This window comes from Sus scrofa, chromosome 3, assembly GCF_054392235.1.
Source record: "Sus scrofa isolate SSC_HxYL_T2T_F1_AM1 chromosome 3, Sscrofa_HxYL_maternal_Yorkshire_Landrace_v2.0, whole genome shotgun sequence".
Lineage (NCBI taxonomy): Eukaryota > Metazoa > Chordata > Mammalia > Artiodactyla > Suidae > Sus > Sus scrofa.
The window spans coordinates 94375294-94400905 of NC_139385.1; positions in this window are offsets into that span (position 1 = coordinate 94375294).

Genomic DNA, 25612 nt, shown 5'->3' on the forward strand with positions numbered 1-25612 from the left:
TATAAAATTAAATTAAAAAAATATTTATTGATCTCCTACTATGAACCAGGCTGAGTACTGCACACACACACGAGATCCAGCACTCTAGGTTTTCTACTCTTTGCTCTGGTTCCACTAATTCATATTATATTTGATCTTTTTTCATATTTATCTACTACCCAAAAGTTATAGTAAGCTCCATGAGGGTAATGCAGGGGCAGATAAGAATTCTTCCATCGCAGCAGCTAGCCCCCTGGTCTTGCTATACATATGTATAAATATGAATACCAGTTCTGCCCTTTGCCCAACATGATGTCAAGATGAGGAACAGGATACAAGATGCATGACTTCCAGAGTAAAATTATTCTCTGTGCTTCATTATGTCATCAACCCCAATGTTTTACCCTCACAAACATATCATGAAATAATATTCATTTAAAAATATAAATGCATTTTTTTCCTAGGATAAATCATCAAATCCTAAAGTGGCAAAAAGTGTCCAAGCCAAATATGTACAATTGAGACAATCCCAGGGCTATTCAGGTACAGACCTATCTAAATAATGAAGGACAGAGTCATTAGCCAGGCTGACATCAAGAGCGGTAGTTAAATACTGATGACATTCTAAGTAAGGACAGAAAATGGTGATGGATTTCTCTTGTCCTCCTTCCCTTATTTTATGTGCACAAGACTTCTTTATTTCCAACAGTTGATCAACTGTAAACATCTATAACATGGTAAATAGCAGAAAGGAGACACCATTAATTCTTTTAGTCTAGAAAAGACCAGCTAAAGAGAAGTTATTTTATTAGTACTTCTAGCTCTATGCCAAATATCCACACATGTTCTCTACAGTGTGTGCTTTAAATTACTTACTGAAATGGATATTTGTCTTTACAAAGAAATAATGGTTTCCTTGTGTCTCTCAGTAACAGGAAAAATTTCCATTCTTACTGGGGTAAGATTAAAAAGCTAATCAGCATCGTGGTCTCTCAAGAGTCCGCAGATGTGCTCTCTCCAAATCCACAGTGGATTTGGATTACCTGGCAATATTTGAACTGCCCCTACTGCTCTTCTTGTACGTTTATTTAACACTTTGCTTGGCTTTGTTTTTAAGTGATTCTGACAGCTCCTAACTAAAGAACAACATGCTCTGGCTAGCTGTTTGGGCCAAGGGTTTTAATGATTTAAAAATAAGCTTGTATTCACTTTGGTTTTAATGTAGAAATGCGTGCAGATGGGAGGAGGTCCAAACGAAGAGCAAAGAGATGTCTACTGTGGCAGCTGGGGCTTTTTGCAGAGCTGTAGTCTGCCCTAAGGTGAACTCAGTATCCTCAGCTCCCCACCCCCCAATTTAAGAGAGGCAATGTTTGGCTTGGTAGTGATCCATTTACATATATTTGAAAAGTGAGCTCTTCATCAAATTCATGTTCTTAATACACAGGTGTTCATCATTCTGCTCAGCACACAGTAAGCATGTAATATGAACTGGTGAATCACACTGTTTTCCCCACAACAGTGTGAGCAATTTGAGGGCAGATCTATGACAGGACTAGTGTTGTCCTGGGTGTTGCTGGTAGGTCCTCACCAAGGCTTGCTGAGTGATTGAAAGACTGACTTGTTTCTACTTCTACTCTATGCCAGACCATTCATCAGAGGAATAATAAACAGAGTTAACAAGAGATGAAAAGAAGGACTGCTGAACCATAGTGAGGGGTTAAAGAACACAAATCTGTGGCAGAGCCAATCAGTATGTTTTCAAAAATAACTCTAACAAAATTTGGCAGCCTGGGACACAGGAGCAAGAATGAGAAAGGTAGTGGGAGGGGAACAGATCTGGAGAAGGGGCCTCTCAGGGAGGGTTTTGCAAAGTAGTGGATGGAATCAGTATCCCCACACCCCTTCTCTTGTATCTATGTCATGTTGTTCTGGATGGTGAACTGACTTCTCTTAGAATATTTCTAAGGGAAGCAAGACTTCAGAGTTGGACAAGTTCACAGAGTGTTTACAAATGACTGTAAGTTATTATCATGACTATTGGACTGAAACAGGCATTTATCTCTATTTTATTTTAGGTTTGAGAGTTTTTGTATTCTAGCACCTCCACAGTTCTCCTCTCCCCCCCCTCTTTTTTTTTGTAGGGTCACCACATAATTTTATCATTGAAACCAAAACAATTTTGAGAGGGGGAAAAAGAAAGCTGTTAGTGATTACACACAGGGCTATATTATGACTTTCGTGGTTTCTAGGCACTTTTGCTTCCACAAGCCTTTTCCTCCAGAGAAACAAAACAAAAACATTAAAAGTTATATTTTATGATTGTGATGGTATAAAAATGAATAAAACCCAGGCTGGATTCATTATAATAGATTATACTCATTGTTAACATATTCATTGTTCTTATTTTAAAAATAAATTAAAATTAAAACACTTTTGTGGGCCCCTAATGTCATGTTGGACCCTAGCACTTGGAGAAACCAGCCCCGTTTAGGGGTTTGGAAGTAAAATAAGTCTGGCCTAGGTGTGGGCATTCTATATAAGTCACAGGAATTATATTAATAAAGGCTGCATTCAGCAGGACTCCAGGTTCTCTGAGGCTTCAGACCTATTCAGAAGGCAATGAGTTTAACTTCATCAAGATGTATACATTAAATGTGTGGAACATTTTGAAAATCAGTTAATATTTCAATAAAGCTAAAAAAGTGTAATGAACTACTTGAACTATTATAATAACATTGTTGAAGTGGAAAAAATGACATGTGGTAGACAGGAAGAAAGTGGATATGGTTTTTTAAGACAGAGACCGGGTATGAGTGTGGTAGGTGGAAGACAAAGGCAGATTCCAGAGGGCTTTGCTGGAAATGTCTTGAAGCTGCCAGTGGGGTTGGGAGGCTTGCTGAAGGCTGTCTCCACAATGAGTCTTCCTTAGAGTGTAGGGCTGGTGCTGGTCTGGAGCTTCTTTGGACAAGACATCCAGTTAAATAGCAGGCTGAGTGGGGAGACCTGCCTTAGTGGCAGTGACATTAGCTGATCCTGAGTCTTGTTCAGAAGCCAAGAGCATGGGCCCTCTTCATTTCTCTGGAATGAACGGTGGTGACTTAAGTACAGAGCTCTTATCCTGAGATACATCTGTGGGAAGAATTACCTTGCCACTCACTTAACATCCAAACACTGTCTTATATGGTTGTTTCTGTTCTCTTTTTAATTTGTTTTGCATCAACATGTAGCTTACCTCTAACTTGACTGCTTGGTACTGGTGAGCTGAAACTGTGTCATCTTAGAGTTCATAGTTATTAGATCTAACTGGAAGTAATCTCAGAGGCCAAGTTCTTTACTTTTTAGCTGGGAAGGCTAACTGCTTGTTAGTGGCAGAGCCATGCTTCAAATCAGATATCTTAGATGCCAAGTAAATGTTTTGTTCTGAAAATTTGTGGCATCTTTAAAAGGTCTCCTCAGCCTTGGACCTATCATCTCATTACTATTTTCACCTTTCTTTAATGAAGCTTTATTGTTGTTACTGTATTACAGGTTTTTCATTCTAAATTATCAGCCCAATAATTTGAGACTCTTCGCTGATGTCCAAAATCATAGCTTTTACAAAGTTTTAACCCTTTCAACTCTTATGGCCTTGATATTAAATTGCTTCTGCTACCCTTCTGCTTATTCCACTTCAGATTCATCTTAAGACTGACCCATCTTCAATATTCCATATTTAAGAGTTCCTCTTTCCCACTACGATCACCTTACCTTCTAGCTGTTCAATTCCTTTCCACCTCTTGCATCTGTTTTTCCCATTTGATGGCCACTGTGTACTCAACTCCATCTCAATTATACCAGTTCCTCACCCTCCTTCTAGCTTCATTGGGCCTTCCCCCAATACTCCATGTCAGTTTACTTCCAAGTGGTCCTTTCTAATACATTACAATCACTCCCTACATATCCAAATGAGTTATCTTACCAAGACGCCAAGTTTCGCCAGATAAACGTATAAGAAAGTTGCCATTGGCTCTGCTAAACTCTTGTATTCTAACCTCACTGTTAGGCCTATTATTCCTCATGATCTCATTATCTCATGCCTCTCTGAACTATATATCCTTTTCCTCTTGGGGTTAAAAAAAAAGTGTTCTAACATGTTTCTACATTTTGTATGCCTCATTCTCAACCAAACCGTCCTCGCTCTGAACAGATGACCTTCCTTCCTACATTACGGAAAAAGCGGAGGCCATCTGGTACAACCTCCATCATCTTTCCTCCTCTCCATCTGTTACCATGCTTCACTCTCTGCAACTTTCTCTGATATCTTCATCTCCTTCTCTTCGCTCCTGTTTCCATCTCCTTTCCAAAAGAAATCCTAGGTTTTTAAAAATAATAACTACTGTGTATAATGCACTGAGTTAGACTTAGGCACTTCATGCAAAGGCCTCTCACTGACATTTAAAAGTAGGTATTTCAGGCACCAAATCAGGAAACTGAGACTTAATAGTCAGTAACTGCCCCAAAGCCACCAAGCACCTGGGGCTCTTTATTTCTTATTGATAGGTTTTTCCAGGAGCTGCAGGATACACCTCTTCCTTCTTTGCTATTTTTTCTCTATTTTTGGTTATATATAAACATACACAAAATATTTAATTTTCTAAACAAAGCTCTAACATAAAGAATATAGATCAGTTATTTTGAAAAGCTACTAATGTAAGAGAATCATTCTGGCCACACTAATTTTTAAGATTATTAGGGAAATTTTAAGAGGCTTCCTAAAGTTCACTAGTCTAGAAACTGCTTCTTACAGTAAAAACTATCTTCCTCGACTTAACTGATCACTAGATGTTAACAAGTCTTTAAAATTAATGGGGCCTAGTCAATTTATTATTAATTTATATACAATAAAATGCACCTATTTTCAATGAACAATTTGAAGAGTTTTGTTATGTGTGTGCATTTGTGTAACCTCCATCACAGTAAGACCTCGAACACTCCCATCACTTCGGTAAGATTCCTTATGCCTATCTGCAGTCAATAGCTGTCTCGCTCCACCCAACCAACCCAGTTCCCATGCAGCCACTAATCTCCTTTCAGGTACCAGAGGCTATTTTTTCCATTCCGGAATTTCATGTAAAAGGAACTCTACAGCGTATAATCCTTTGTTTCTTGCTTCCATCATGTAGCATGAATAGTGCTGAAGGTAACAGTAGTCTTTTTGTATTGCTATGTAGTATTCCCTTGAAAGGAAAGACCACAAATGTTTTTCATATTCATTTGTAGACTGACATTTGGACTACTTTCCATTTTGAGGTATTATGAAGAAATGTGTTATGATTCAATTACAAGTCTTTTTTTGTAGAAATATGTTTCGTTTCTCTTATATAAACAATTTAAAAATAATTGTTTGATTCCAAAGTATATGTTTAATTTTATAACAAACTATTAAATTGCTTTCCAAAGCCATTGCACCATTTTACATGACCATCAGCAATAAGTTACAGTTCAGTGTCCCACACCCTCATCAACAGTTGGCACTGTCAAACTTCTTAATTTTAGCCATTGTAACAGGTATGTAGAGGTAAAGAGCTATGGTTTTAATTTGCATTTTCTTGAAGATTAATGATGTTTACCATTTTGCATGTATTTAATAGCCATTTGTACATTTTCTTTATGAAGTGTGTGAGCAAATCTTTTGCCCATTTTTACATTGGCTGTTTGTCTTATAATTGAGTTGAAAGGTCTCTTTGTACATTCTTGATACAAAATAACTTGTCAGATATATGTATTGCAAATATTATTTTTCAGTCTACTGGTTGCTTATCTGTTCTCTAAATGGTGCTTTTCAAATGATAGAGCTTAAATGTTTATGAAGTCCAATTGACTTTTTTTCTTTTTTGGTTAGGTTGTGTATGTATGTGTATGTTTCTGTGTATGTATCTATCTCCTATCTACGGTGTCTCTTTTTCATATTAAAATATAGTTGACAATAATAATATATTAATTTCAGGTATACTGCATGATTTTACATGTGGATACCTTATGAAATGATTGCTATGATAAATCTAGTAGTAACAGGTGGTTATTTTAATAACCACCCATATTCTTTTTTTATTTTTTGTTATTTCCCCAATACAATTTTTTTTTCTACTATACAGCATGATGACCCTGTTACACATACATGTATACATTCTTTTTTCTCACATTATCATGCTCCATCATAAGTGACTAGACATAGTTCCCAGTGCTACACAGCAGGATCTCATTGCTAATCCATTCCAAAGGCAACAGTTTGCATCTATTAATCCCAAGCCCCCAATCCACCCCACTCCTTCCTCCTCCCTTTTGGCAACCACAAGTCTATTCTCCAAATCCATGATTTTCTTTTCTGTTGAAAGATTCATTTGTGCTGTATATTAGATCCCAGATATAAGTGATATCATATGGTATTTGTCTTTCTCTTTCTGACTTACTTCACTCACTTTGAGAGTCTCTAGTTCCATCCAGGTTGCTGCAAATGGCATTATGTCATTCTTTTATATGGCTGAGTAGTATTCCATTGTGTATATATACCACATCTTCCTAATCCATGGACATTTGGGTTGTTTCCATGTCTTGGTTATTGTGAATAGTGCTGCAATGAACATGCGGGTGCATGTGTCTTTTTTAAGGAAAATTTTGTCTGGATATATGCCCAAGAGTGATTTTGCTGGGTCATATGGTAGTTCTGCGTATAGTTTTCTAAGGTGAAGAGGATAAAGAAGTACAAATTTCTAGTTATATAGTAACAGGGACATTACACATTACATGTGCACTTATTATACAACTAGAAATTTGTACTTCTTTATCCCCTTCACCTCTTTCAGCCATCCCCCAACCTTCTCTTCTGAAAATCCATTTTTTCTCTGTATATATGACTCTATTTTCATTTAGTTTGCTTTGTTTTTAGATTTCACATGTGGTATTTGTCTTCCACTAGCTTATTTCACTTAGGATAATATCCTTTATCTCCATCCACATTGTTACGAACAGCAAAGTTACATTTTTATGGCCAATATTCCATAGTATATATATGCTACAGCTTCTTTATCCATTTGGTGGACCCTTAGGTTGCTTACATATCTTGGCTACTATAAATAAACATAGGCGTGTATATATCTTCTTGAATTAGTGCTTTTATTTTCTTTGGGTAAATACCTAACAGTGCAACTAATAGATCATGTTATCAGTTCTATTTTAATTTTTTGAGAAAACCCCAAATCATTTTCCATTGTGGCTGCACCAATTTACATTCCTACCAACAACGCACAGGTTATCTTTTCTCCATATTCTTACTGACACTTGTTATTTATTTATTTTTGATAAGTCATTCCAGCAGGTTTAAGATGATATCTCATTGTGGTTTTGATTTGCATTTCCCTGATGACTAGGGATGCTGAGCAACTTTTCAAGTGCCTGTTAGCCATCAGTATATCTTCTTTGGAAAATTGTCTATTCAGGTCCTCTGCCCATTTTTTAATTGGGCTGTTTTTTTTGATGTGGAGTTGTATGTGTTGGATATTAACCCCTTATCATTTGAAAATATCTTCTCCCCATCAGTAAGCTGTTTTTCATGTTGTTAATGGTTTACTAAACTGTGCAACGTCTCCTTATTTATTTCTTTGATATAGTTCCATTTAAAACTTTTTGTTTTTGTTTCCCTTGCTTGAATAGGCATATCCAGAATAATATTGCTAAGACTAGTGTCAAACCGCATACTTACTATGTTTTCTTATAAGAGTTGCTTTGGCCTTGGTGTTTTTAAGATTCTTTATATTTGTCATTTTAATTAATAATGTGTCTCTGTGTTGACATCTTTTGGTTCAGCTTGTTTGGGACTCTGCACTTCTCAGACCTTGATGTATGTTTCCTTTCCCAGGTTAGGGAAGTATTCAGCTACTATTTGTTCAAATAAATTCTCTGACCCTTTCTCACTTCTCTTTCTGGGATCCCTATTACATTAAAGGTGAATATTAGTATGCATGATGATGTCTCATAGTTTTCTTAAATTATCCTCATTTAAAAAAGTTTTTCTTTCTTTTGTTCAGCTTCAGTGATTTCCACCACCTTGTCTTCCAGTTCACTTCACTGATCTGTTCCACTGTATCATCTAATCCACTGTTGGTTCCTTCTAGTATGTTCATATATATATATATATATATATATATATATATATATATATATATTTGGTTGTTGTATTTTTCAGCTCTATTTGGATCCTTTTTATATTTTTAATTCTGTTAAAATTTCTACTGTGTTCATTCATTCTTCTCCCAAGTTCTTTAAGCATCTTTATGATCATTACCTTGAAAGCTTTTTCAGGTATTTTACCTTAGGTATTGCTTATTTCTACTTTGTTTATTTCTTTTTTGAGGTTTTGTCTTATTCCATTTTAAACATATTCCTCTGTCTCTTCATGTTTCCTAATTCTTTGTTTTTATTTCTATGTATTAGGTAGACCAACTACATTTCCTGATCTTGAAGAAGTGGCCTTATGTAGAAAATATCCTGTGGGACCCAGCACCAAACCCCCTTCTGGATATCAGAGCAATATTCTCTAGGGGTACTCTCTGTGGGATGCAGGGGTCCTTTCTCTTTTGGCAGGGCTGACTACTCTGGGTTTGCTGGTGAGCAAGGTAGGTTGCTGGCTCAGCTGGAATCCCACTCTTGGGTGTGGCCAGTTTCCACTGTGGCAGTACAGGGGGTCTAGGGAGTCCTGGAACTGGTGGTAGCCTACTGTTGGGCAGAGCTAGGACCAGACGTGGCTGGCTGTATGCAGTGAGTGGCCAGAGGCTGGTGCTGACCTCCTGATATGAAAAAAAGCCCCTGCCACTAAGAGACTAAAGGAAGGAATCAAAAATATCCCCTTCTAGCAACAGTCTTCTTGTGGCAGAAAAAGCTTCCAAATATAAAAGTATGCTGCCAGGGTCTACGTCCCCAGGTGGAGTCATAGGTGCCACTGCCTCTCTGGAAGACTCTCCAAGGTCAGCAAGTACATATAACCCAGTATCCTTTGAGATTATTACCTCTACACTAGGACTCAGGGCATATGAGATTTCGCACACACTCTTCAAGAACAGGGTCTCTGTTTCCTGCAGCCTCTTGGCTCTCCTGTGTGCCCCACTAACCTTCAAAATCAGACATTCTGGGGCTTCATCTTCCTTATATATAAGACCCTTGGTCTGGGGGGCCCTATGTTGTGATAGACCACTTCCTATTTTAGGAAAACGTCTGTAATTATTATTATCCTACGATTTGTGGATCACCTTCCCAGGGGAGGAGGTCTTAATTATGCCACATCTCCACCACTCCTACCTATCTCATTGTGGTTCCTTCTTTGTATCTTCAGTTGTGGAAAGCCTTTTTGGTTCATTTTTAGATAATTTTCATAAATGGTTTCTCTATAAATAGTTGTGATTTTGGTGTACCCATGGGAGAAGGAGCACTTAGGATCTTCCTACTGTGTCATCTTGGCCACTGTCTTTAGGAAGTCTTTATCTACCTCAAGATTGCAAAGGTTTTCCTTCTGTGATTTCTTCTAAAACACATAGATTTTTATTTTACTCAGGTATAGTTGATTTACACTGTTGTGTTAGCTTTTAGTGTACAGAAAAGTAACTCAGTTATATATTCCATTACATATTATTTTCCATTATGGTTTATTACAGGATATTGAATATAGTTCTGTGTGTAACAGTAGGACTTTGCTGTTTATCCATTCTATATATAAAATGTTTTCATCTGCTATTCCCAAACTCCCAATCATCCCCACCCTACCCCCTCTCTCCATCTGGCAACCACAAGTCTGTTCTCTATGTCTGTGAGTCTGTCTCTGTTTCATGGATAGGTTCATTTGTGTCATATTTTAGATTCCACATATAAGTCATATCATATGGTATTTTTCATTCTCTCTTTTTTTTTTTTTTTTTTTTTTTTGTCTTTTGTTGTTGTTGTTGTTGCTATTTCTTGGGCCGCTCCCGCGGCATATGGAGGTTCCCAGGCCAGGGGTTAAATCGGAGCTGTAGCCACCGGCCTACGCCAGAGCCACAGCAACGCTGAATCCGAGCCGCGTCTGCAACCTACACCACAGCTCATGGCAACGCCGGATCGTCAACCCACTGAGCAAGGGCAGGGACCGAACCCGCAACCCCATGGTTCCTAGTTGGATTCGCTAACCACTGTGCCACGACGGGAACTCCTCATTCTCTTTTTGATTTCAATTAGTATGATAATGTCTAGGTTCATCCATGTTGCTGCAAATGGCATTATTTCATTCCTTTTATGGATGAGTAGTATTCCATTGTGCATGTGTGTGTATCATCTTTCCATGTCTTGGCTATTATAAATAGTGTTGCTATGAACATAGAAGTACATGTATCTTTTTGAATTAGAGTTTTGTCCAGATATATGCCCAAGAGTGGGACTGCTGGAACATACAGTAATTCTATTTTTATTTTTTTATTCTTTTTCATTGATTGTGCCAATTTGCATTCTTATCAATGGTGTAGGAGGGTTCCCTTGCCTCCACACACTCTCCAGCATTTACTGTTTTGTGGACTTTTTAATGATAGACATTGTAACCATCAGTGATAATTCATTGTAGCTTTGATTTGTATTTCTCTAATAATTAGCGATGCTGAGCATATTTTCATGTCCCTATTGGCCACCTGTATGTCCTCTTTGGAGAAATGTCTACTTAGGTCTTCTGCCCATTTCTTAATTTGTTTTTTGATGTTGTTATTGAGGCATATGAGCTGTCTGTATATGTTGGAAATTAAGCCCTTGTCAATCACATCACTTGCAAATATTTTCTCCCAGTCTACAGACTGTCTTTTTTGTTTTGTTTATGGTTTGCTTTGCTGTGCAAAAGCTTGATTAGGTCCACTGGTATAATTTTGCTTTTATTTCTATTGCCTTGGTAGACTGACCTAAGGAAAACATTGTTGCAATTTATGTCAGAAAATATTCTAGGAATATTACGGTGTCATGTGTTATATTTAAGTCCTTAAGCCATTTTGAGTTTTTTTAATGGGTGGGTGTGATGGGATATACAATGTACATTTTTAATTTGCCAAAATACACATCCAAATAATATTATATAGATTTAAGTACAATATAAAAAATAACAGTATTTTTCTATCCTCTATGTACTGTCCTTTTTCTTATCATTGTCATGAAGTTTATCTCTACACATTTATAACTACTAACATACTCTATTATTCTTGCATTAAATAGTTAATTATATTTTAAATAAATTATGAGAAAAAAGAATTTAATACTCTTATATTTTCATTCCCAGTCTTCCTCATCTCTTTGTAAGAATGTGAATTTCTATCTGATATTATGTTTTTTTTTTCTGCTTGAAGAAATTCCTTCAACATACTGTGCTACAAGTTTGATGGTGATGAATTCTTTCATTTTTTTGACTGAAAAATCCTCAACTTTTTAAAATATATTTTTGTTAAATATACAGTTTTTTTAAAGTAAGTTTTATTGGAGTACAGTTGACTTACAAAGGTGTGCTTCAGGTGTACAACAAAGTAAATCTGTTATACAAATACATTCATACATTTCATATATATATAAAATGATTTTCATTTTTTCCCATTAAAACTGGTTTACAGTGTTCTGTCAATTTTCTACTTTACAGCATGGTGACCCTGTTACACATACATGTGTACATTAATTTTTCTCACATTATCATGCTCCATCATAAGTGACTAGACATAGTTCCCAGTGCTACACAGCAGGATATCATTGCCAATCCATTCCAAAGGCAATAGTCTGCATCTATTAACCCCAAACTGCTGATCGCTCCCACTCTCTCCCTCTCCCCCTGGGCAGCCATAAGTTTATTTTGCAAGTCCATGATTTTTTTTTCCCCGTGGAAAGGTTTGTTTGTGCCTTATATTAGATTCCAGATATAAGTGATATCATATGGTATTTGTCTTTCTCTTTCTGACTTACTTCACTCACTTTGAGAGTCTCTAGTTCCATCCATGTTGCTGCAAATGGCATTATTTTGTTCTGTTTTATGGCTGAGTAGTATTCCATTGTGTATATATACCACATCTTCCTAATACAATCATCTGTCATTGGTCATTTGGATTGTTTCCATGTCTTGGCTATTCTGAATAGTGCTGCAGTAAACATGTGGGTGCATGTGTCTTTTTTAAGGAAAATTTTGTCTGGATATATGCCCAAGAGTGGGATTGCTGGGTCATATGGTAGATTTGTATAGATTTCTAAGGTATAGATTTCTAAGGTACCTCCATACTGTTCTCCATAGTGGTTGTACCAGCTACATTCCCACCAACAGTGCAGGAGGGTTCCTTTTTCTCCATAACCCCTCCAGCATTTGTTATTTGTGGACTTATTAATGATGGCCATTCTGACTGGTGTGAGATGTTAACTCATGATAGTTTTGATTTGCATTTCCCTAATAATCAGGGATGTTGAGTATTTTCTCATGTGCTTGTTGGTCATCTGTATATCCTCCTTGGAGAAATATCTATTCAGATCTTTTGCCCATTTTTCAGTTGGGTTGTTGGATTTACTGTTGTTGAGTTGTATAAATTGCTTGAATATTTTAGAGATTAAGCCCTTGTCAGTTGCATCATTTGAAATGATTTTCCCCCATTCTTAAGTTGTCTTTTTGGTTTCCTTTGCTGTGCCAAATCTTGTCAGTTTGATTAGGTCCCTTTGGTTTATTTTTGCTTTTATTTCTGTTGCTTTGGGAGACTGACCTGAGAAAACATTTGTAAGGTTGCCATCAGAGAATGTTTTGCCTATGTTCTCTTCCAGGAGTTTGATGGTGTCTTGTCTTAATATTTAAGTCTTTCAGCCATTTTGAGTTTATTTTGGTGCATGGTGTGATGGTGTGTTCTAGTTTCATTGATTTGCATGCAACTGTCCAGGTTTCCCAGCAAGACTTGCTAAAAAGACAGTCTTTTTCCCATTTTATGTTCTTGGCTCCTTTGCCAAAGATTAATTGACCATGGGTGTCTAGGTTTATTTCTGGGTTCTCTATTCTGTTCCATTGGTCTGTATGTCTGTTTTGGTACCAATACCACACTGTCCTGATGACTGTGGCTTGGTAATAGTGCCTGAAGTCTGGGAGAGTTATGCCTCCTGCTTGGTTTTTTGTTTCTCAGGATTTCTTTGGCAATTCTGGGTCTTTTGTGGTTCCATATAAATTTTTGGATTGTTTGTTCTAGTTCTGTGAAAAATGTCAAGGGTAATTTGATAGGGGTTGCACTGAATCTGTAGATTTCTTTGGGTAGTGTGGCCATTTCTACATTACTTTTTCTAACCCAGGAGCATGGACTCTCCATTTCTTTACATCTTCTTTAATTTCCTTGATTAATGTTTTATAGTTCTCTGCATATAAGACTTTCACCTCCTTGGTCAGGTGTATTCCCAGATATTTGATCTTTTGGGGTGCAATTTTAAAAGGTATTGTATTTCTGTATTCCTTTCTAGTATGTCATTGTTAGTATACATAAATGTGACTAATTTTTGAATGTTAATCTTATATCCTGCTACTTTGCTGAATTTGTTGTTCAGTTTGAGTAGTTTTGGGGTTGAGTCCTTAGGGTTTTCTAGGTATAGTATCATGTCATCTGCATACTTTTGACAGTTTTACCTCTTCTCTTCCTATTTGGATGCCTTTTATTTCTTTTGTTTGTCTGATTGCTGTGGCTAGGACTTCCAGTAGTATATTGAATAACAGTGATGAGGGTGGACATCCTTGTCTTGTTCCAGATTTTAGTGAAAAGGCTTTCAGCTTTTCTCTATTCAGTATTATATTTGCTGTGAGTTGTCATAAGTGTCTTTGATTATGTTAAGGTATGTTCCCTCTATACCCACCTTGGTAAGTGTTTTGATCATGAATGGATGTTGGACTTTGTCACATGCTTTTTATGCATCTATTGAGATGATCATGTGGTTTTTGACGTTTCTTTTGTTAATGTAGTGTATGAAGTTGATTGATTTGTATATGTTGAACCATCCTTGTGCACCTGGGATGAATCCCACCTGGTCGTGGTGGGATCTTTTTTATATGTTGTTGGATTAAATTGGCTAAAATTTTGTTTAGAATGTTTGCGTCCATATCCATCAAAGATATTGGTCTATAGTTTTCTTTTTTGGTAGTATCTTTTTCTGCTTTTGGAATTAATGTGATGGTGGTGTCATAGAATGTCTTTGGGAATGTTCATTTTTCTTCAACCTTTTGAAAAAGTTTAAGCTGAATGGGTATAAGTTCCTCTTTGTATGTTTGGTAGAATTCGCCTGTGAAGCCATCTGGTCCTGGACTTTTATTTGTAGGTAGTGTTTTTATGACATATTCAATTTCATTTCTAGTGATCAGTCTGTTCAGTTGATCTACTTCTTCTTGATTCCGCTTTGGCAGGCTGTAAGTCTCTAGAAAGTTGTCCATTTCTTCTTGGTTGTCAAATTTGTTAGCATACAATTGTTCATAGTATTTTCTCATGGTTTTTTGCATTTTTTTAGTATCTGTTGTGACTTTCCCGTTTTCATTTCTTATTTTGTTTATTTGGGTTTTTTCTCTCCTCTTCTTGGTGAGTCTAGCCAGAGGTTTGTCAATTTTGTTTACCTTTTCAAATAACCAGCTCTTGGTTTTATTGATTTCTTCTATTACTTTTTATATCTCTAGTTTATTGATTTCCTCTCTGATCTTTATGATTTCCTTCCTTCTGCTGACTTTAGGTTTTGCTTTTTTTTTTTTTTCTAATTCATTTACATGGTGAGTTAAGTTGTCAATTTGAGATTTTTCTTCTTTTTTTGAGGAAGGCATGTATTGCTATAAATTTCCCTTCTGAGCACTGCTTTTGTGGCATCCAATAAATTTTGAGTGGTTGTGTCTTCATTATCATTTATCTTGAGGTATTTTTTAATTCCCTTCTTGATTTCCTTACTAACCCACTGATTTTTTAGTAGCATGTTGTTTAGCCTCTATGTAGTCAATTTTTTTCTCATTTCTTTTCCTGTGGTTGATTTCATGCCATTGTGGTCAGAGAAAATACTTGAAATAATTTCTACACTTTTAAATTTGTTGGGGTTAGCTTTGTGCCCCAATGTGTGATCAGTCCTTGAGAATGTTCCATGTGCACTTGAGAAGAATGTATATTCTGATTCCTGAAAATGTTGATTAAGTCTAACTTTTCTATTGAGTCCTTCAGGATCTCTGTTGCCTTACTGACTTTCTGTCTAGAGGATCTGTCCATTGATGTGAGTGGGGTGTTAAAGTCTCTTACTATGATTAAATTCCCATCCATTTCTCCTTTTATGTCTGTTAGAATTTGTTGGAGCAATCTGAGTGCTCCTATATCATGGGAATATATATTGATGAGTATAACATCCTCTTCTTGAATGGATCCTTTAACCATTAAATAGTATCCTTGTCTTTCTTTATGGGCTTTGTTTTAAGGTCTATTTTGTATTATAGGTGTATGGCAACTCCTGCTTTCCTATCTTGTCCATTGGCATGAAATATCTTTTCCCATCCGCTCACTTTCAATCTATTTGTGTCCTTTGCCCTAAGGTGGATTTCTTGTAGACAGCAGATTGAGGGTTTTTGCTTTTTTATCCAATCTGCCACTCTGTGTCTTCTGATTGCAGCATTCAATCCATTGACATTTAACATGATTACTGATAGATAAGTATTTATTGCCATTTTAATCCTTGTTCTGTAGTTGATTCTTTGTTTCTCTTTTCTTCTTTCCTTTTTTGGGTTGGATGGTTTCCATTTGTTTTATGCTTGACTACTTTTCTTTTCAGTCTTTTTCATTGTTGTTTTTGTCTTTTTGCCTTTTGAGGGCCGCTCCCATGGCATATGGAGGTTCCCAGGCTAGGGGTTGAATTGGAGCTGTAGCCACCAGCCTACGCCAGAGCCACAGCAATGCGGGATCCGAGCCATGACTGAGACCTACACCACAGCTCATGGCAACACCGGTTCCTTAACCCTCTGAGCAAGGCCAGGGATCTAACCCACAACCTCATGGTTCCTAGTCAGATTCGTCAACCACTGAGCCAGGACGGGAACTCCTCTTTTCAGTTTTTGTGAATGTAATGTTTGGTTTTGATTTGTGGTTGCCCTGTTTTCTAAGTATATTAACCCCTTCCTATATCTGCTTGCTTTAGCCTGATAGTCATATAGGCTCAAACACATCATTAAAATAAAAAAAGAATCTATATTTTCTTACTTTCCTTCCCCACATTGTAGGATTTTGATGTCTTTTTTTTTTTTTTTTTTAACATCTTCATGTTAGATCTGAATGCTGGCTTATTTAAGTGATTGATTTCCGCTTGTGGTTTCCTCCATCTTAATTCTTCTCAATTTTTTTTTTTTAATTTAGAGAAGCTCTTTCAGTACTTCTTTTAGAATGGGTACTCTTTTAGCTTTTGCTTGTTGGAGAAATTCTTTATTTCCCCTTCTACTTTAAATGATATTCTTGCTGCATAGAGTATTCTAGGTTGCAAATTTTTCCTTTCAGCACTTTAAATATATCTTGCCACTCCCTTCTGGCCAGTGCTGTTTCTGTAGAGAAATCAGCTGATAGCCTTAATGGGGCTTCCTTTATAATTAATGCTTTGCTTTTCTCTTGCTGCCTTTAGAATCCTCTCATTATCTTTAACTTTTGTCATTTTTTTATTATGTCTTGGTGTGGGCCTGCTTGGGTTCAACTTGTTTGGGGCCCTCTGTGCTTCCTGTATCTTGATATCAGTATCCTTTAGATTTGGAAAGTTTTCAGCCATAATATCTTCAAATATATTTTTAATCCCCTTTTTTTCTTTTCCTGCCGGAATTCCTATTATGCATAGATTGGCCTGCTTTATATTATCTGAGATTTCTTACATTGCTTTCATGTTCTTTCATTTGGTTTTCTATCTGCTGTCCTGATTGGGTGATTTCCTTTATTCTATCTTCCACATCACTAATTTGTTCCTCTGCATTATTCATTCTGCTCTTTATTGCCTTTAGCTCAGTTTGCATCTCTGCAAATAAATTTTCTAGTTTTTCTTGACTCTTCTTTATATTTTCTAGTTCCTTTCTAAAGGAATCTGCATTACTGTTCACATCCTCTATTAATTCTGTCAGTATTTTCACTATCTCCCTTTTGAACTCAATGTCTGTCAGACTGCAGGGGTCTATTTCATTGTTGACTGCTTTAGGTGAATGCTCCTGTTCCTTTAACTGGGAATGGTTTCTGTGCTTTTTCTTCCTGTGTATTTTTCTGTGAGTTTGGGGAAGACAAACTGTAGTCTTGTAAGGTTACTTCTATGTAAGAGTACCCCTATGTATTTTGGGGGGGTTACTATTTATTTTTGGTGTGGGAGTTTGAATATTTGCTCTCTCTTTCTTTGGTGTGAGCAGGCTGTTATCCCCAGGATGCTCAGTGTGTTTTCAAGGAGAAGGAGGCAATGGGTAGGGCCAGCAGTCAATGCCTGATTGTTGGGCTCTCAACAGCAGCAAGGACCTGCAGGAAGGTGGAACAGGCTACTCCTAGTTGCAGGGCCCTGGGAAGTGGTAATGAGCTCTAGGCAGATCTTCAAGGTGACCAGAGCATTTGGCAGTAGCAGCAGCAGGGTGTGTGAGTTCCCAGGGGAGTGAAAGCAACAACAGCTTGTGTCTGATTGCAATGCCCTCCTCTGCAGTGACTGGAACCACAGGTGGTGCCTGTTCAGGGACCCCTAGTGGTAGAGGGCCATGATCACCTCTGGCGTCAGTGGTAACTGTGGTGGTTTGCCCCTGCTACCCGTAGACCTTGCATGAAGCAACCCGTCTCACTTAGCCCGAATATGAGATGCTGTACAGGCTGCTCCTAGTTGCAGGATCCTGAGAAGTGACAGAGATCAGGTGTGTGGGTATTGCCCAGGTGTTTGGCAGTGGTAGCAGCAGGGTGGTTGTGTTCCCAGAGGTGTGAGAACACCAACAGGTGGTGTTCAGTCACAATGCCTTCCTCTGTGGTGCCCTTGAGGTGAACAAGGCTGCAACTGGCGTCTGTTCACAGACACCCTTGCCCTAGTGGTGGCAAGCCACCCCCAACTCTGGAGCCAGAGATAACTGCGGTGATTTACTCCCACACCTCCCGTAGACCATGTAAGAAGCACCTCATCCTGCTTAGCCCCCACAGGAGGTGCTGCACAATCTGTTCCTAGTTGTAGGTTCCTGGGAAGGGACAGTGATCAAGCATCTGGGCACTGCCCAGAGTTTTTGGCAGTGGCAGCAGCAGGGCGGGTGTGCTCCCAGGGGAGCGAGAGCAAGAACAGGTGGTGTTCTGTCACAATGTCCTTCTTTGTGGTACCCTCTGAGGTAGTTCAAGCTGCAAGAGATTTTTGCTCAAGTATCCGTGCTGGCGGTAGGCCATGCCCACCTCTGGAGTCAGAAATAACTGTGGCGGTTTGCCCCTGCCACCTACAGACCCTGTAAGAAGCACCCTGTCCCATCTAGCCCACGCAGGAGGTGCTGCACCAGCTGTTCTGAGTTGTAGGGTCTTGGGAAGGGACAGTGACCAAGTGCCTGGGCGCTACCCAGAGCATTTGGCAGTGGCAGCTGCAGGGCGGGTGTGTTCCCAGGGGAGTGAGAGCAACAGTGTATGGTGCTTGGTTGCAGTGCCCTCTTTTTTTCTTTTCTGCCAACCCCTGAGGTGACTGGGGTCGCAGGTGGTATCCACTCACAGGCCTCCAGTGGTGGCAAACCACGCCTCCCTCTGGCCTCTGAGACAACCATCACGGTCTGTCCCTGCAACCTGCAGATCGTACAAGAGGCACCATGTCATATTTAGCCCCCTGATGCCCTTAGCCCACACCAGAGGTGCCTGGCCACCAGTAGCCCGCACCAGAAACGCCCAGTCTCCCTAAGTGAGCAAAAGGCTTCTAGCCTACACCAGAGCTGCCCCACCCTCTGAGATCCCAACAGGTATGCACATGCTTTGCTGCAGGTAGGTCTGCCCCTCCTCCTCTCACCCTCCCCAACAATGGCACCTTGCCTCTCCTGCGGGTCCAGACCTTCTCCCGGGTTCCCTCTGCCATGGTGTTCCCCTTCTAAGCGCATGGTGTACTGCTCTCCCACCCATGGTGCACTGCTCCTTAGCCCCTCAGGCTGTCCTCACACAGCCAGTCCCAGTCTTCTCCCCAGGACTGATCTCTGGAGCCTGAGTCTCAGCGCCCAGCTCCTGCCCAAGCATCTTAGGCTGCGGTGTCTGGGCGGTGGTTCAGATTATCTGTGCAGCTCTCTGCTTTGTTGTTCTCAGTCCAGCTACTGCACTTTCTTGGCGACTTTGAGGTCCCTCCAACTAGGCTGATCTTTCCATCAGTTAGATGGCTTCCCAGGATGGGAGTTCCTTTTCTCCTTCACAGCTCCCTCTCAGGAATGCTAGTCCCATCCTGATTCCTTTTCTCTCTCTTTTTCTTTTGTTCTACCCAGTTATGTCAAGAGTTTCTTGCCCTTTTTGGAGGCTTAAGTTCTTCTGCCAGCATTCAGCTGATGTTGTGTGTGAGTTGTTTCACATGCAGATGTGTCTTGTTTGATGTGTTTGTGGAAGAAGGTGAGCATGACCTCTTACTCCTCCGCCATCTTGCTCCCTTTGTTAAATAGAGTTTTAAATTGATTTTTTCATTTAAAATATTGTTCTTTTGTTTCCATTTTTCATTGCTTGTGAAAATTTAGCCCTTATTTTTATCTTTGTTGTCATGTACTTATTAATGTGTACTTTTATTCTAGCTCTTTTTAAAATTCTCTTTTTAAATTGGTTTATAACTTTTATTATGATATGTCTAGGTATGATTTTATTTGTGTTTATCTTTCTTGGAATTCACTGAGCTTCTGAGCTCTTTGAATTTATATTGTTTACATCAATTTAGGAAAATTTTATGACACTACTTCATTATTTTTTATCTTGTTCTTATTACTCTACTTATATTAGAACACTTTAAAATGACCCACAGATCATTAATTACCCTTTTTGTGTTTTCTTCAATTATGCTTCCTTCTATGTTTAGTTTTTCTATTTCTATGTCATCAAGTTCACTGATCTTTTCTTCTTTAGTGATAAAGGTGCTATTAAACTAATATAATAATTTTTTAATATCAAATATATAAATTTAGGTCTAGAACTTTTATTTGGTTATTATACCTTCTACTTTTTCTAATTATGTTTGGCCTTTACTATTCAATTATATTTTTTTTGGCCATGCCTGCAGCATGCTGAAGTTCCTGGACTAGGGATTAAAACTGTACCACGGCAGTGACCCAATCCACATAACTGACAGCACTGAATCCTTAACCTGCTAGGCCACCAGGAACTCTAGCACTCACTTATATCCAGAAAGCTGTTTTCAATTCTTATCTGATAATTCTATCATTTTTATAATTACTGGGTCTGTTTATATTAATTGACTTTCCTCTTGATTATGGCTCATATTGTCCTACTTCTTCACATCTTTAATAATTTTAATTGAATGTTTAAAATTGCTATTGTTATCTTTCTTAGTGTATAACATTTTGTTGTATTCTTTTAAGTAGTATGGATTTTTTTTTCTTTTGGTACTAATTTAAGATACTTTCATATTAATCTTATTAGCTTGATCCTCTGAAAGTTCAATTTTGAGGTCTCTTATTACCAGTCTAAAGAAATTTTTACTCTAGTGCCAGCCTATAGGATGGCTTCTCTAAGATTTCTGCTGTGCTTATTATTCAAGACCTTTCAACATTTGACACCAGACTTCCATTACAATCTTATCTATTGCCCTGTTGATGCACATTATGCTATGGTCAACCAGGTCCCTTGTTTTGCTTATTTTATTGGTTTCCCCTTTGTCTAAAACGTTCTATTCTTTTTTTCTTGCCTGTTTAAGCTATACCCTTTCTTCCATACATAGATTATACATCATCACATCTCTAATCAGTGATCACATACATCAGAAGTAACTGTTCTCTACTTCTATGTTTTTTGGTTTAGTTCTATTTTAATTTATCATATTTTGCATTACAGCTATTTGTAGTTAACTCATTTTGTCTTTCTTAGATGTAGCTTACTCATTAAAAGTGGCTAGATTTCTCAGATAACTTGTTAGTCTATTATAATGAAATATGATATTGCATATGAAAAGTTATTACTATTATCATCTTGATGATCATCTTATCATCCTTATAATGCCATAATGTCCTTGGCTGGCAACATCTGGTTGCCATAAGCATTTTGTAATTCTTTATATTTTGACTTTATTCTTCAAATATTATGACCCTTTATTTGTCCACTATAAATCTCCCAATCCATAGTCAATCCAGTTATTCTCTGTGAATAAGGGAATTGTAAACAAGAACAATTACCAAGATCATATGCCAAAATACATATTTCAGGTATTTTTATGTAAGGTTAAACTGTATTTTGGTTTGAATTATTTTGATGCTTACCTTGTTTAAATTCTTCTTATAGATGTGGATTAGCTGGCTAAGTAACCTGAAGCTATTAGTTAATATGCAATTATCAGGTGCCTCTTAGGTTTCCAAAAAGCATGTTAGGTACTTTGGTCCAAATAATAACCTTAATATTAATAGTAACTTTTATTGATAATATGCTCTTGTCCTAGCACTGTGCTTAAAGCCTTTACATACATGAATTCTTTAATCATCCAAGAAAAAGGTGTTATAAAAGCTATTTTATCCATATTTCTTACATAAAGACTCAGTGATGTTAAACAAGCTATCCAAGATCACACTCTCGATCCTGTTTACACATTAGCATCACCTGGGCAGCTTTTAATAAATTACCACATCCTCTTGTACCCTAGATCATTTAATTGAGAAACCTCTGGGGGTTTATCCCAGGCATCGGTATTTCCCAGGTAACCTGAATATGCAGCCAGGTTTGAGAATCACTACTCTAGAGCTTCTATTTTATCCTTTATAAGAGTTTATAAAAGATAGTTCCTGCTCAATATAAGTTTACAAGTTAACTGGATAAACATGCACAGATGAAACAATAAATAACTAGTACAAAGGAACAAGGAGGTTACAAAAGCAAACACTGAACTGTATAGTCTAAAAGCAGCAAGATTTGAGAGAATACAACTCAATTATAATTCTTAAGTGTGAAAAGTGTTTGAATATAAAGAACAGCCAAATGTTTTCTCTCTAACAGAACAGGAGATGCTCTTAAATTGCAGACAAGATCATGTCTAGGTTTAAGAAAGGGTTTCAACATTCAGTTGGACTGAAGGGCATAGATTGTCTTGACATGGGGTATTTTTTAAAATGATTCTACTCAAAGGCAGGGCATTAGACTGAGTGACCCCCCACAGCCTCTCTCAGCCCAGGAATTTTGTGCCATGCATTGGAATGCAGACAGCTCATCACTGTGAGGAAAATGAAACAGTCATTGTATTTTGCAAACCCAGACTTCTTGCCTCCCTCAGCCTTCTCTACAAAGTTGTCCTAAACCATCAAAGCATGTTTCAATTCTGGTCCCCAAAAGCAAAATTCTAAAGAATGATAGTGCAGTATCTGAGAATAACAACTCACTCTACCCAGTACTCATCACAGCAAAACCATCTGTCTAAGCATTCAACATTATTACAATTTGCACCCCCTCAGAATAAGTAAGTTGGACTAAGGAGGGTAAATAATCACTGTCCCATAGATGGGGTTAAAATGAGTGCTGGGGATCCATACACATGGAGGAATGGATCCATTCCAATGAGAGCGATCAATAAACCGAAGGAGTTGTTACCATGGATAAAAACAATGAATACCATGAGCATCTTGAACGTAGGTGATGGAAGAGCAAAGCTTCATGATGCCCTTCATCTCTACCAGCATTGCTCCTATTGTAAGGATGTGATGCCTAATCTGTGCCATACTTCTCTCACTCTCTGCTGTCCTCTCCCTTATAAGAACTGGCCACCTAGTGCCAAGTGTACTAAGAATACACAGGAGGGGCGGCAACAACTGCTGAAGGAAAGCGTGGGAGGCAGAAGATGAGGAATATGTACAGGAAATGACTGTAGACACATCTGATCAAAATGTAAAATCTGACATTTATCTGTTTGCAATGCTGCAGAAAGGTGGTCTTGCCAACCACGGATGGGCCAGGAAGCAGTGGTTTTTCTATTAAGGGTAAATAAAATGAGGGTAAAATTTTAAGTTGAGGAATTTTTCTGTTGCTAGAAGGCAAATTACTACATGCAGTAGTACAAAAGAACAGGGGTAAACAATACAATATGCTGTGAATTGCGAATGCATGTGTGGTAATGTCATGAATACATTAACTTCCTTCATTGTCAAGGCAAGTGACAGAGGCTGCCTGAAATTCAGAGAGGAGCCGGCTGTCACTCTGCAGCTCAGACACTTGGAGTCACATCTCTCCTAATAACAAAGTCTATTCTGTTTACATTTGACATGGCAAGCAAGGGGTGGTGGGTTGCTTTTTATAAGGAAATCAATGAAGGTATGAATGAATGAAGGAATGAATGAGAAGATGGGGTCTCTCTACCCAGTCCATCCTGAATCCATGTCTTCCCTGTTTGGATGAAAACAAATCATCTCTGACAGGAGCACATTTAGATGAATTTTTAAATATTTCTGGCAATGGGTTGTATTTATTTATTTTAACTATGTCAACATACTGCACATTTCTGAGTCTGGGTCCCAGTGGTGCTTAATAAAAGAAACCTGCAAAGCACTACAGTGTCAGAATCAGGGAGGGAGGAGACTATACAAACAAATGGAAAGAAGGAAATTTGAGGATGATGCCAGTGAGGTCTGGTGACAGGTTAACATTAGTTCTGGTTGGGCTGGGGGTCTGGCTATCTGACTGTTTCCCCATCCTAAATGTTTAACTGAGGTAGGAAGGTAAATATCCCATTGTGTTTAATAGCAGGATCCAGAAAAATATTCACAGAGTGAGGGAGGGAGAAGAGCCGGAGGCAGATTATTAGGTTGGAATTAAAATGCAGACAAGATTCATTAAATTGTTGACCCTCCTCCCCACTCCAAAAAAAAAAAAAAAAATCAGGTTGCCATCTTAAATTGACAGCATCAGAGAGGAATTATGTGCACTGATTAATAAGTGAATGTTTTTACCATTATGATCGCGGCACCTGCTAGTTATGTCGACATTGAAGAGGCTCTCAAACTACAGTGTTTCCAATAATAAAGGTACCATCAGCTGAAAGTTGTGCACAAGTGTCAGTGCAGGGACACATCATTTTCTTTTACAGTTGTGATGTTTAAAAATATTGCCACGATTTCTCTTGCTAGTTTCCTCTGCACCCTCCCCCCAACTTGTACCTGTATTATGTGCAAAAGTACATCATTGACTTACACCAGCAAAGCAAAGGAAATTTAGGGTCAAATCAGAAAATGCCAAAGAGAGTGAATTCCAGAGCAAGACGAACATGCAGCTTACCATTTAGAGCCACATGATATGAAGCGATTTCAAAACATGTGTTATTCTTTCCAGGTTCCAAGAAAAATGGCAATTTTATCCAATTTGGGTGTTTGCCAAAGGTGCCATTTCACCAAATGTAGCTACGGTCATAAAAAAGGAAGCTTCAGAGTAGATTAACTGGCTTTGCTGTACTATAATGGTGCTTTAAATGAGCAATTTGAGACAATTAACCTGGAACAGGCACTTCTGAGTGCTTTATCCCTTTAACAGTTTTGGTTCTTCAAACAAGAACAGAGAAAATGAAAATTGGCTCCTTCCCATCTTAGACTCTGCTGTATAACTTTGTGAATATGCATATGATCCATAAGGAGCATGTAATGGGAAATCTAAACTATGTAATTTGGAGATGTAATACTCCATCAACCAAATAAAATCATTTAAAAAATTAATGGGTATTTATGTGGCTGACTTAAGATAAAAATGTTCTCCATCTTTTGGTAATACTTAATAGCTCCTTCCTTGGATACAAAACACATATTTTTCATCTATGCACTTATTATTTACTGTAAAGTATGGGAGGGAAAAGATCATTTTGAATTATATGGAATTATTAAAGTACTGAAATGCTTTCACACACTAACTAGAGATACTGTTCTCTCATTATATTTAAAAATAGCTAGGCAGAGGAGAACAAAAATAAAACAAATCTTACTAATCAAAAAGGAAGGAAGGAATTTAAGAATGCACTTTTCAAAAATACCTAATTTCAAACCATCTAAGAAATATGTGTTGAGTGCCTACTATGTGCACCAGATTGAGGAAGATAACATGGAGTAGATTAATTATAGCTACTATCACTATGAATGCATGGTTCTGGAAAGGTTAATCTAGATATTGCGTACAAGATGAAATAGAGTCAGAGTGATAAAAGACTTTTACTGTGATTGAAGGGCCCTGACTTCATTGTGGGGGTGAGCCAAGGTAAAGAGAACTGTCCTAGGGAAAACTAGTATTTAAAAATCATTGCTGGGAGATTTGGAATTCTTAATAGAAACTCCAGGAAGCCTGAGGCATCTTTGTAATATGGAAATAGGAGGAAAGAAAATATCAATTTCTGCCTGGGAATTGACCTTTCCTTAATGATGTGTGATCCGTGCTTCAGTTCCTGAGGTTTAAGTCCTCACCAGAAACATGGAAGAGTCCCT